Source organism: Prinia subflava, chromosome 5, assembly GCF_021018805.1.
Source record: "Prinia subflava isolate CZ2003 ecotype Zambia chromosome 5, Cam_Psub_1.2, whole genome shotgun sequence".
Lineage (NCBI taxonomy): Eukaryota > Metazoa > Chordata > Aves > Passeriformes > Cisticolidae > Prinia > Prinia subflava.
In genome coordinates, this window is record NC_086251.1 from 9779742 (window position 1) to 9793357 (window position 13616).

A 13616-nucleotide genomic window follows, 5' to 3' on the forward strand; every position below is an offset into this window, starting at 1 on the left:
CTTCTTAAGCTTACAGAGGGCTTTATGACAGGCCAAACTTGAAAGAATAGAAAGAAGCCAACAACAGTGAATAAAATAGTATGGTTTAATAGTTTTTGCATATGAAACAGCTGGCTAAAAAATCATGTATACTCAAATAAAAGTTTTTTATATCCACAGCTAATGTCTAATCTCAAAAATAGGAGTTTGATCTCAAGGCAAGACAGAATGTGTACTCTTTTCAATTTTATCAATTTAACTAGAAGTGAAGCCAAGGATTTCAGTGGGATGAATGTGATCCTGCAGCTTCTGCTCCCTGACCCAACAACATAAAATATAGCCCTTAGTCTGCAGCTTGAGCAGAAGCTTAAATATACATTTGTCCCATTTTATTCTAGATTTGACCTTCTTAAGACTAACAGGTTGTTCTAAATGGGAAAACATCACTGTCAGATTATTAGCTTATCTTGCTTTATGGATAGAGACACAAGCTGATCTGGAAAAGTTTTGTGTCTGGGTTTGTTTTAAAAGCTGAAGTGTTTTGTAGGCTTGGCCCTATACTGCATATGTCACCAGGCGTGTGGAAAGTTGGAACTGAAGCCCTACTTTTTCTTTTGTCTTCTGCATTGCCATATTTGTATTTTAAATTTTTCCCTTTTCATTTCTCCTTTCCTGAGGTGAGACATCTCAGTGGATGGGTCACTGTGACAGCGAGGTTGGTACAAACAGACCCTCGGCTTCTCTCAGCCTCTCCCAGCTACTGCCAAAGGCTGTGCTGTGTGCAAGTCTGAATGCACCACAGGAATCCACAGGAACCCTCCCCGGGGGCACACAAAGGTACCCTGGTTAAATTCTAATTGAAACTTAACTGATTTTATAAACTGTTTTTCTCTGAGAAGGCAGCATTTTGAGTATGACTGCAGTTTTGAATTGCATTAATAACATCACAAAAGATGGAATTGTGATCAGTAGGTCTGGGAGAGGAAAGAAACACTGACAGGGAGCTCCTCAGCTGCATAGTTTGGGTTAACCGATAGAGAAAATGACTTTTTAACACAAAGGTTTTGAGGTCACCTCATGGGAAAAGATATCAGAACCCACACCTAGATTAGTTTAGAAACCTGAATGAATAACCAGAAAATCCTCTCAGGATTCCACTTACCATTTTTCTACTAAGTCTTCTATCTGTGTATTCCCTAATAGAAAGGCATCTTCTAGATGTTTGTTAGCACAACTTTCTAATTAGGCTTATTGATAATTAATCTAAATAAATCCATGTGCAGAAACGTCTCATTACGATTCTTTCAAAACATGATATAGGACATTCAAGAGATACTTGTGTCATTTTCCATTTCATGGTTTCTGCCATGTGTGTGTCATGGTGAGATTGAAGGTACAGTTCAGTTAAATTCTCGAGTTTTAGAAGCTCGTGCTTGGTGTCCACTGCTTGATCTTGATGCTGTCTTTTGTACATGAAAATGTTGATGACTGTAATAAATATGAGAGATAAATATTTTAATTTACAATAACACTGTTTCTATAATTTTTGTGTGTTTTTTTCATTTTGTTGTTTATTTCTGTGGGGTTTGGGGGATTTTTGTGTTTGGTTGTTGGGGTTTTTTTATTACTTCCCAGTCTTTGCTCAGCTCTCCAAGCACACTGCGATGTGTCAGGAGGAATAACATATAGCTTGCAGTCCATCATCTGCATTCCCTTTGCATTAGGTGTAACACTGGCATGAAAATCAGAACCCCTGCTCCAATTTTTCCAGCTGTCTCCGTCTCCCTGTGATCTTTTTGTACAAATTTTCTGGCAAGTCTATGAATGTGCACGCTTATATCCCTTTCTTGGGCATACATCCACATTTTTCTATCTCAAAACATGGGTAAAACTAAATAGAATATTTTTTCTCAGTAATCTGAGTGTGTTTACTGATGTAGGCAAACATCAGTAAACAAAACATACATATAATATACAAAAATTACAATACCTTCTTTCTTTGTCCTCTTGCTCTCAGATTTCTATGTAAGTTTGTTTTGTTTTCATTCAAAATGTATGACTAAAGCAATATCAGGATCTTTTCACTGCCATCTTCAGGCCTTATTTATACTTTTACAGCTTCAGAAATTGTTAACTTTTAGGCAATAAATGTCATCTTACTTCTGAGGTTACATTTGTTTTATTCCACTCAGTAATATTATTGCTTTAAAACGGAATATGTTTTCTATTTTGGTGTTTTTCTGTTGCCCCAAGGGACTCACGCTATAACAAGGATTTGCATTGGCCACGGTGCTGTTCTTATTCTGCACATGGTTATGGGTAGACAGGCAAGAGTGCCAGGGCTGAACATGATATTCCATTGGAACAGTTTGTGCCAAGATTTGGGGCTTGAACAGTTTGGAGGAGACATTATGTCACTGTCTCCATCAAGTGAATTTGAACACAAAAGTTGTACTGTATTTTGGGTATGTGTCTCAAAAATAACAAAATAATTTCTTGTAGGTTTCCTTAATTTTTGTGTTTGCGCACTGGTTTCACAGCCTTTGCACTGCCTTGCATGTGTCCTGGTGGTATTTCTGTTTCATTATTTTTCAAGCAGAGTTTGATGACACTGATTTAGCAGTTTCTCACAGTTCACTGCTCCAGTTTTCATCAAATTATACTTGTAGTTATACTAGACACTTTCATCATCAATTTCCATATGCCTCAAAGACATGCAGGGACCAGTTTGCCAGCACTGAACTCAAATACCAGACAATAACTGGAATACAGGATTTCTTTTCCCAGGGTGTCTGAAACAAGGAGTGTAAAATCCCTCAATCCTTAGCAAATGTTTTCAGCCTGGATGCATTCAAAATCTAGACAACAACTGTTATACAGTATTGATTTTTAAATGCCAAATCAAGGGATAAAAATGAACATTGACCAGAAATGATACAGTAGGACCTTCACCATTCCTTTCCAGAAACCTATCTTACATTACAGCATTGCCTGTGAATTTAAGGTTTGCTCTTTCCCCAGTGGGGAATTCGGAATTCGGAATGAGAATGGGAGGATTCGTAAGCAACACGAGCTGTATTTTCTGTACAGCAGAGTTTGATAATGATGATAATTAACAAACAGTAAAGATTTTGGCTTCAGGCTCTTAGGTTTATGTGTACCTTTAGATCAGCAGTGTTACCAGGGACATTTAAACTGACAAGGCTTCTGAGAAAGTCTTTTCCTTCATTTAGGGACTCTTGGCTGCTCAGATTGGAAAGATGTCCATGTAGGAGCACCTGACCCCTTTAAAGGCTTTCTGTTATGCTCATCCTACAATTTTCTATACGGGCACCACACTTCTGACCCAAAGGGAACCTAGATTCCATAAACCAGGACTAGATGCAGATTTGCTGGAGACCATGGTTCCTTATGTCTGTCAAAAGCATAAAGTTAATTATGCAAGGCATGAAGTGAAGGTCTATTTTTTTAGATGTAAAGAGGTTAATTCTGAGTAGCTGTTGACAATAGTCATCATCATCATCAGATGAATTTGCTGGTAAATCTGTAGTCTTCAAAAAAAAATCTTAAAGATAGCACAGGAGTAATACTCTCTCCTCTGCACCACCATGTTAAATGCTGTACTTGCACTGAGAAATAAGATCTATTTCAGTTTTGCAATTTGCTTTCCATGTGGAATTTTGACTGATTTTAAGAATTTCATATATAACTTTCCATGCAGTAAGTGCCTTCTCTCAGGAGTGGAGAGAAGAGTTTTTATCTGTCTGCAGGAATTTCAGTTTGTGGAACTTGACATTTGAAAAATGTGCTCAATGTGATAGAAAACCACTTCACTGAATCTTCTGTCTAAAGTCAGAAGGACATGAGTAGAGTTAGAGTGTAGACAGGAGGCCATCTGGTATCACTGTGACTCCTCAGACTCATGGGGACACAGTTCATGTTACATCCAGGAACAGAAACAGTGTGTGACCATGGTCTGCCATGGGACGAGATAATCTATGTGAGGAAGAGGGAAGGGAGTTAAATAAGTCAAAGGTCAAGGAGAGGAGAGGTTTGTAATACACTCTTCTGTAGTACTAATGCCTGTTTTCTGACAGACCATCAGGTTTTGGAATTGTTTGGTACAGTGGGCTTTAAATGCCTGAATTGCAGGTGAATGAAATGGTGGGTTTTCTCATGCACTGGCTTTGACTCAATGCATTATAAACTAATTAAATGATAAAATGATCACTCGGGGGAAAAGGCATCCACCTTCTAAACAGGTAAATTGTTAAGCAATAAATAGGATGTTAAAACACCTCACATTACTCCCACAGTTGTGTATTCCCTGCCACAGCTCATTGACCAGAGTGTGACCCCCCAAAACCTTTCCTTGTAGTGTGCCCTGAACCTCCAGCACCTGGGAGTTCCTGCAGTGATGCCTTTGCAGTAACTGCTCTCCATCAAACAACACTTGGATCATTATGTACATACAAATCTGAAGTCACTGCCTTCTCTATTATGAAGAAATAAATCCCCCATGTATTCTTCTTAATTCTGAAAAAAGAATGTTCAGTGGAATGTTCAGGAAAAAAAAAAAAAAAAAGGGAATGATTTCTTTTCCAGGTACCTTGACTATCAGTTACATTGGGAGTTTTTAGAAGGACAAACAATTCGCCTCCAGCTGGATTTTTTTGCATCACTGTATTTCTTCAGAGGGTAACTAGGAAAATTCCAATCAAATATTTAATTTAATTTAAAGGGGCAAGGCAGCAGATAAGCATTATCCTGTGACAAAGTTCTGGCCTGTCAAATACAGAAAGACTGCCCAAAGGGCAACTAGTGATATTTCCTTCAGTAATCTTACCTGATGCTCTATCAGCAGAAAAATGATGTGCTCTTCTGTGTCTGCAGATTCTGACAGAAGGCTCAAATTTCACTTCCTTTTGGCAATTGTCATTGTCCTCCAAAAGCTCATGTGTTTCTATGGAAAGACTGTGGGGTTTTTTTCAGAAGATGTAGTGTTTGCTGGAGAATTGAACAGGCCAGTTTATGGGCCCCTGTTTGTGAGGGGAAAAAGTCAGATAAAAATTCAGAATGAGACAGATTATGAAAATCCAAAGCCATGAGGTTTGGGATTTTGTTCAGCTTTTAGGATTCAATTAGCTGCTAGTTCCAGTCTGCAGTTTTGTTAAGAAGCTCTAAGAACTAAAAAACCCAATTTACAAAATTGGAATCTCATTGTTTTGGATTTTTTTTGTGTTCATTTGTGTTTATAATACTCTGTTTTTCTGTTGTTTTCATGTTGTTGGCCAGCATGCACACCAAATGCTCTGGGACTTATGGCCTACAAGCGAAAGAGGAGAGCAGTGGAGAAGAGAATGTTAAATCTATCCAATTTTATTCAGCAAATTTGCAACACTGTGGGGATCAGTGGGGCATGAAGCCTAAACTAATGGAGTTTTCTTCTGTTGTCTCCTGTTCCACAGTTAGGGAAGAATTTCTGCTTTAACGAGGGGAACGAGCCTGTTAAGATACAGTTTTTGGCAGAACTGCACTGGTCTGTGCTGCCATATGATGAATCCAGTGACTTTTGGTGAAGATTGCTACCAGTGGCCATCCCCTGGACCAAACTCTACTTTCTTAAAATGTTAGGAAATTAAAACATGCATTGTCTAGTACTGTACCACCATGTCCCAGTCTCCACAGGCCAAAACTGAATTGTGTGCAGTGCAAATGAGAATCCTTGGTGCTCTGGTCTTAAAATGGCTAAAAAGTCCAGGAAATTGAAATAAACAACCCAAACCCCTCTGGTACCGTGTCCAAAGGAAAAGATAGTGTGAAACACTGGCCCAGCTCTTTCAGGAGGTGTGGCACACGCTGTGTGCTTGGTCCTGCACTGCAGGCTGGGGCATTGTATTGTGCCAGCACAAGCATTCATGACACTGCTGTGGGCTAGACTGGGGGAGCGGGTCTGCCTCAAACCCCTTTCTGCACCTTTAGAAGGAGCCTTTTTAAACACTGAATTTGTTCTTCATGTATGGTTTGCATGTGTTTGAAAGGGTGGTTTGGTTTGGTTTGAATGCCTTTCTGTGTTAAAGATCTCTCAAAAAAATCTGATTATTTAAGGAATGAGTGCTCAGAGGTGGACTTTAAATTATACTTTCTTGTACTGCTTTACAGATACTTAGGAATTTTTTTTCCTGAAGTAAAGAGCAAAATTAGCTAGGTGTCTGTGGTTTAGGGTGTCTGAACCACCCTGTGTGTGTCTCATAAGCTGTTAGCTCTGTCCTGTGCTTGGCAGAAACTGGAGGCAGTGATACCTTTAATGTATGGAATATATTAAAGATGACAGATTGTGAAGAGTGTGTGTGCTTTTCTGGATACTATAGTGTTTTATAATTTTTAACATGTATCTCCTGAATCTGTATGTTTGACGATACTCATTTTGGATTTGTACAAGTGTAGAAACAAAATCCAGTGCCAACTCTGAATGTGACTGAAGTTTCATGTATAACATATCTTTCACTATCATTAATAGGAAGTATTAAGGTAAAGAAAAGCTGTCTGTTCACTGTTTTGAATTTCACCCAGCTAGGAAAATCAGTCCTGTGACACTCAAAAGAACCATCTCATTTACTTTTTAGGTTTCTGAATTTATCTCTGAAAACCTCTTGTCAAGGGTCTGTCAATAAATATATGTTCCAGCCATAATGTAGATATTTTATTTTTGTGTACTTGCATTTCATTTCATGCTGCTCTTGTGAATTAGAGAAGAAAGGCAACAGAATTCAATTCCTTACCTCAGAAAACCCTTTAATCAGTTTAAGTAAAATATTTTTTCCCTCTTTTAGCAACTCTGGGGCCAGCACGTTTCTAAGGTGAGTACCTCTTTGGAAAGCATACTGAAAACGAGTAGTTTCTAAAAGGGAAAAGTTCTGCTGTGTGCCCTTAACAGAAAAATGTTCCAGAGTTTGTCAAGTGATATATTAACAAAAATGCTCCTGATGACTGTATTACAGCTTGCTGTTGTTGCTGAGCATGTAGTACTGTAAAAAAGTTGTGACCTTAAAAGCAGGCAAGTGAATGCTCATTTCAGTGCCAGGGCTCTAAGACACCAGGGAAATGTCTGTCTCTCACCAGGTACAGAGAGGAGTCTGTGAGCTTTCTCATTTCCAATCCAATCCCCTACCCAGTCTTCTACCCTGTTCTTTCCTCTGTGCTAGGATCTCCTTTCTGTAGTGCCAGGGGCTCCAGATGTATAAAAACACAACTACAGGAAAAGTCATTCTGCTACAACTGTGGAGAAGAGATGCAGCAGGTTCAGGGTCAAACCTGCTCCCCATCACCTCCCCCTCCCTGTTCCTGTACTGTAGCTGCTCCTGGTAGCAGGGAACTAACCTGTTCTCTTTCTGCCCTCAGCTGCTCATATCACTCCTTGTCTAGTTCTAGCAGGAGAATTGGTGCACTTGTGAAGTGGATTGGATGAGGAGACTGACTCTCACCAAACCAGAACATTTTTCCCTGGTGCTGAATGGGTCAGTTTCCCAGGTGGGGTTCCCTGCTCTCACCAGAGTGCAGGGACACAACTGGGGGGAGTGGGCTGGATGCTGGATTGATGTCAGAATAAGTCAGCTAAATATATTTGTGCAACTACGGCCCCAGACTGTTCCAGGAAAAGTTTCCCTGGAAATGTTGCTTTGATTTGGGTAGTACGACGACTCATGTGTGGGCCATTTTGTCTCAGACAGAAATTTTCCTTTGGTGGTTCACAGTGCTCACTTTTATCAAAAGCGATAATGACAGCAGTAAAAAATCAGACTGAAAGGGTAAATTTGGAAAAAAAAGTCCTATGCCATTTAGTCTTTTTCAGGTTAATTTTTCTTATTTTGCCATGTTTCTAAACAGGAGAACCTATCCCAGTGGATTTCTGCCTGGCAATACAGAGGATCCCTCTCATGGCTTTCAGCAACAAAGAAAAACCTGCCTATTTGCCATGCATATCTGAAGGTTGGCTAGAGTCAAAATTACTTATTTAATATATATAGGTCACTCACTGTTGGAGGCCTGCTATTTATTTTCTGTCCTCTCGATTACTCAAAAACACTTGGTTATTTCGTTCTTTTGTTCTTTCTCCTCCTTTTAATATATTTTTGGAAGTCTACCCTTTCCATTTACCGTCTTGAAAGTAAAAGAACAAACCCGTCTAATCTTTACTTTGTTACTGTTGCGGCAGTTGACACAATTGCTGGGGTTTTGACGGGGGTGGGAGGAGGGAAGAAAAAGGGGGGGAAAAAAGACAACAGCCACATCCCTGATTCTGGTTCTCCGTAGAAAAGCCCCCCCTCCCCCAGTTACCCTAAGACAATGTTCGGCCTCAGAGGCGAACCCTGGTGTTTCTTCTGGTCGCTGAGGTGAGCTTACCTACAAAGGAGCAGGGCACCGCATTAACACCCAGTGACGAAAGGTGCGGCGAAGATGCGAAAACCTCTTTCGAGGATTTGGGTTTTTCAATTGTTGCTATTATTACTTATTTATTTTGTCATCTCTGTGGGCAGCGGACAAGCCGATGGGCGATGCGCGGGGCCGGCCGTGTTCGGGCGAGCCAGCCGGGCGCTGCCCCTTGGCGGGGAGGGGATCCCTGTGGGCTCCGGCTCTGCCCTGCCGCTGCCCGGCCGTGGCCGCCGGCAGCCGCCGTGACCCTGGCAGAGCCGTGCTCCAGCCGCCTCGGCGTGGGGAGGCTGTGCCGCACTTGGGAAATGCAGCAGCGATCGCTCCCTCCCTCCCTCCCTGCCCGGGGGGGTGAAGTGCGAGGCAGCGGGAGGAGCCGTGCGTGTGTGTGTATGTGTGTGTGCGAGCGGCGCCGTGGCCGCCGTGTTTCCTGGTGCCTGCTCCCTGACCCCAGTGGCAGCCCCGATCACTGCACCGCGCCCGCCCTCGCCGCCGCCCCGCAGCCGCTCCCGCAGCCGGAGCCGGAGCCGGACCCAGGGCCGCCACCGCCGCCGGGCGCCGCCGCGGGGTCGGGCGCAGGCTCTGCCCCGGCCGCGCCCCCGCAGCCCCATGGAGCGGCCCCGCTGCCCGCGCTGAAGGCATCCCCGACCCGCCCGCAGCGGCAGAAGGCGGAGGGAAGGTGAGCGGCCCCGGGCCGGTGTCGGGAGCAGGGGGGGCACGGCGGGGGCAGCGGCGCACAAAGCGGCGGGTTAGAGGTGCCGTGTCATGGGCGAGAGCGGGGGGGGAAGCGGGCAGGAGCTCCGGCGGCGGCGCCGGGTCCAGCCTCCCGCAAACAATAATGAGGATAAACCCGGCCGCCCGCGCTCCCGCCGCCCCCCGTGACCGCCCGAGCCCGCCGGGTCGGGTCGGGTCGGGTCGGGTCGGTGCGGCGGCAGCGGCGCTTCCCCGCAGCCGAGGCGGCGATGTCGGCGGCGCTGAGGGAGGCTGCCCTGCCCTGCTCCCCAGGCCGTGCCCCCGCTGCCCTCCGCCGCTGCCCGGCCGGGCGCAGGGGCGGCTGGGGGCTGGCGGCCCGGGGCCGGCCCGGGGCCGGGGGCGGTGTGCGGGGCCGGCGCGGGGTCGGGGCGGGGGGCGCGGCGGCGGGGCCGGGAGGGTAGGCCGGGGAGCATTGTGCTGGCTGGGGCCAGCGGGCGGGCGGCAGCCGGCGGGCGCAGCGCCGAGCAGCCCAGCGGGCGCGGGGACCGGGCTGCCAGCGCGGAGGGAGCCGGGGATGGGGGCGAGGGGGGGACATGCCGCAAAAGTAAGGAGGGAAAGGCGGGCTGGTTCGGCGTTCCCCGGCAGAGTTGCCCCTCTCCCTTTCGCCAGCAGAGAAGCTGCTCCGCTGATCCCGGAGGCCTCACACACTTGGAACCTTTGGAGGGGTCGGGGGCGCGGTGCGGGGGTCGGCACCGCCGAAATAAAAAGCAGCGGGCATCACCCGCCCGGCCCCGCCAGCGGCTGCTGTGGAGTTCGTGGCATCCCTCCCCCGAGCATCCTACCCCCCCACAACCATTTCGGTCCGTGGCAACTGCGGGGACGGGGGCGATGCGAACTTTGTGCGGCGCGGCACGTAGGGCGCAGACAGGGCAGAAATGCCCCCCGGTGCCGCGGGCGGGGGCAGGGCAGGGCAGGGGGCGCAGGGCGGGGGCTGCGGCACACGCCGGGACGGGGCCGCGCCGGAGCCATTGGCCACCCGGAGCCATCAATCACCGGAGGGCGAGCCCGGCGCCCCGCGGGGCCGCGGCCGGGGCGGCCCGGGAGCCGGCGGCGGGCGGAGGTGGGGAGCGGCCGGAGCCCAGGTACCGGGGGTCGGCGGGGGAGAAACGGGGCGGGGGAGTGTCGGGGTCCGGCCCCCCCGCTGCCTCCTCCGGACTCGATGGGTAGCTGGAGCCCGGAGTTGTCCGCAAACTGCAGCGCAGCATCTCGGGGACCTGGGGCCGCAGCCGGATCCCCGCGGGGCCGGGGAGCGCACCGTGAGTGCCGGGGGCTCCGGGGGCCGAGGCGCGGCCCCGGGCGGGTGCAGCGCGCCGTGTCGGAGTAACAGCGCCGGGATAGTGGATGTATGAACAGAAGGTGGTGACACGGGGTTAACCCTTCCCAGCTCCTGCTTTCAGCATGTTCTGCTACAGCCCGAGCCCAGCTAGAGGCAAATTTTTGAAATTCAGATGAGGAAGGCGTAAATATTTTATCTGGGGAAATGGGTTTTTCACGTGCCTTCGTGTGCATGTACATAGGCAGAGCTCGTGTGAGTGGCTCTCCGTGCAATGTAACGTTACATTGAAAATGACTTACCTGTGCAGATTTCGTGGCATTTTTTGACAGGGCGGCATTGTACAAGTTTACAATTAGCTGCACCTAAGTTTGGGTCAGCCCTGTTCCGAAAAAGTGCCGGTTTATACCTGTAACACTAAGCAGATGTGTAGAATGGCACATCTCCTGTCTTGCTGCGCTACAAATACACGCTGGAAAAGGATAACAGCCTGTATCTGGGAAAACGCAACATGCTGAAAAAATCATCATGTAGGTTTTAAATATAGTCATTCTCACTTAAAACTGCCTCGAAAGGCGTGCAAGATATTACACCTTGATAGATGGGAAAATCCAACTTTTTTTTTTTTTTTTTGTACTCCTGTGTGTAACCTTCAAGTAGTGCTCATAGTTGGGGAGAGAAGAATGATAGCGATTAGAAGAAGTCTTTTTAAATTTCTTGTTTTGGTTTGGTTTTTTTTTTTAATCTTGGGCCTAGGATACATTTGTTTTAAAGTTTTGATGTGTTCAGCTTCTTCCATTTTCTTCAGAGACGTTCACAGTAAAGAAGGTAATAATTAGATACTTCTGATAGTTGAGCTGTAGTACTCTATGGAATATGGAATGGAAGTTAAGAGAATTGTCACAGAAGCCAGCTTCAAATTATAATTTTTTTTTATCCCCAGTCTATCATTTGTTGTTGAATTTCATTTTAAAAGGATGCTTTGTTCAGCTTTGTCTCAATTTAAGTAGAGATTTATTTTTAAGATTAAAGATTAGAACAATGGGAAGCAATTGCAGCTTATACACTTATAATCTTACTGAGAGTCAACTTAAAAGTATTTAATACAGCTATTTAAGTGTCCTCTTGTCATTTGTTTTATGCCAGTTAGTTGTAATTTCTTTCTGTAACATGGACTGTTACAAACATTGTAAAAAATGCCTATTATCTTTATGTATAATTCATTCTCATGAACAAATTAGATTTTTCTTCCATGAGTGAACTATAATATAAAATTTAATGTTCTGACCTTTCTTATGCTGGGTTCCTGAAAACAGTGTCATTTAGCTTTTCTGAAAGCCCAAGCATAATTTTTGTTGTTGGTTTAAAGGATTGTTTTATATTGTTGCTTTTAATTGCGAAAAAAATTACATCACACATAATTTTCGCACTACTTCTTAATATATGCAGGCTCTAAAGTTCTTGCAGTGTAAAAGAAAAACTCTATTTTTTTTTCCCTGGGAGCTCTGATGGCCAGCATTCTCGTTAATGACAGTCATTTTTCTGGCAGGAAGATGTTTTCATTTGTATTTACTTTTCAGTACAGGACAATTATGCTGCTCTGCATCCTGCACTCTTCATAGTTTCTATCTCAAAAGAACTGCAGTGCTTGGAACAGGACTGCAGTTTGAAGCAGGTGTTGTGTTTTACTGTTATGCAAAATAACACTAAAATATAATTGTGAAGGAAATTCAGGAAACAGCTGCAAACTTAGCGTGGTAACCACTACATTATGTGAGTGGTTGTTGCAGCATCTTACATCGCATCTAGCACAGCAAAGATTTGTTTCAGCAAAGCTCACCGTTGCTTATTTTTGCTGCTGAAACCTTGTTCTCACAAGAGAGGTCCACTAGGTTTCACAGGGGAAGACCAGACCATAACCACAGCTACAATGCTGTATCATCTCTAGTGACAGCTTTTAAATTGGTGCTTTATGTTTTAGTTTCATTTTTTTTTTTTTTTTATTTTTTTAATATACTTTTTTCCTGCCAATGCTAAAGAAGACGAAAGATAGAATCCAGTTACTGGAATGAAGGTTGCAGAATGTCTTAACCCAACTAACATATGGAAGCCTACGTAGGCCTGAGGTGGTAAAATAGTAAAATAAATGGCCTATAGCAGGCCATCTGCCATTTGTAGAGCGTTTTCATCATGCTTCATGCCAAACTGGAAATTAGTCTTTGTATTAAAAATATATTTTGAATGCAAATCAAAGATTTCAAATGCTTAATGTTACACATGGCAAACACATTTCTATCTGGGAGCTAGAGAAGTCCAGGAAAATTGCGCTGGAAAAATATTGCTTAGTTTGATGCTTAGGGCTCAAGTCATTCTCTTCTCTTTCCCATCTCTTTGTCTTCCCAGTAAGGCACCGATTTACTTTTGTAAAATGCACTGCAGATATGAGAAGTCCACTCTTGCATGTGGCAACTAAAGGAAAGAATATCAATGGGGTTTGAGTGTCGTGATCTCATCTAAGTCCTTGCAGCAAGTGCAGTGTGTCCCAGCTGAGGATCTGCCTCATAAACGGGGCTTTCAGAGAGTTGCTCATCCTGAAAAGTACTCTTCGAACATCAGCTGATCAATTTTCACAGAGTCCCTCTGAAAGAAAGGCAGCTGAGGTATGCTCAGTTTATTGACTGAGGAAATCAAAGCTTAGATTTTGTCCAAGAAACTCAACGGACCGTGTTTGGGAGGTTTCTGACTATTGGGTTATGCTAATATTATGGTACACATCCTGTACCATCGCAATCCTGATGCAAAATAGGTTTAAGAGCACTCTGAAGAAGCAAAAGATAGGGATGCATAGAGAGGGAAGAGCCTATTTCTTTTATCTTATGCAGAAATATTTATGTGTAAAATCGCGCTTAAGTCAGATAAATCATTACTGTCTGGTAACAGTGAATGCAAAACAGTTTCAGTGCTAGTGAGCTATTATATGGATATTTTGTTAACATTGCCTAGATACTCGCCTTTCTCTGGACACATAAATAACTCGATTCAAAGGTGTTTGGGCGTACCTTTTGCTTTGCAATAGTAACATGTTCTTTACATCAATTTCTTGTAAGTCTCTCAGTTGTGAGTGTTCTAAAGCTACAGCAGCACCTTGAAAACAAATGTGCATATTTGTGGAAAGTCATTT

General features: G+C 44.7%; 1 protein-coding gene across 4 annotated transcripts in view; it reads left to right on the forward strand.

The window, feature by feature from the left end:
- The first annotated feature begins 658 nt into the window (after positions 1 to 658).
- The window catches only part of MPPED2 (metallophosphoesterase domain containing 2), a 112444-nt gene continuing 99486 nt past the window's right edge, over positions 659 to 13616 (forward strand). Inside the window, exons 1-2 of one of the 4 annotated variants that reach the window (XM_063397978.1) lie at positions 659 to 816; positions 7867 to 7968. The gene's annotated coding sequence lies outside the window, so the exon portion shown is untranslated. Of the gene's footprint in view, positions 817 to 7866; positions 7969 to 8798; positions 9089 to 10104; positions 10245 to 11238; positions 11264 to 13616 lie in introns of those variants that run through there. The other 3 variants (XM_063397976.1, XM_063397977.1, XM_063397979.1) reach the window with 3 other exon arrangements.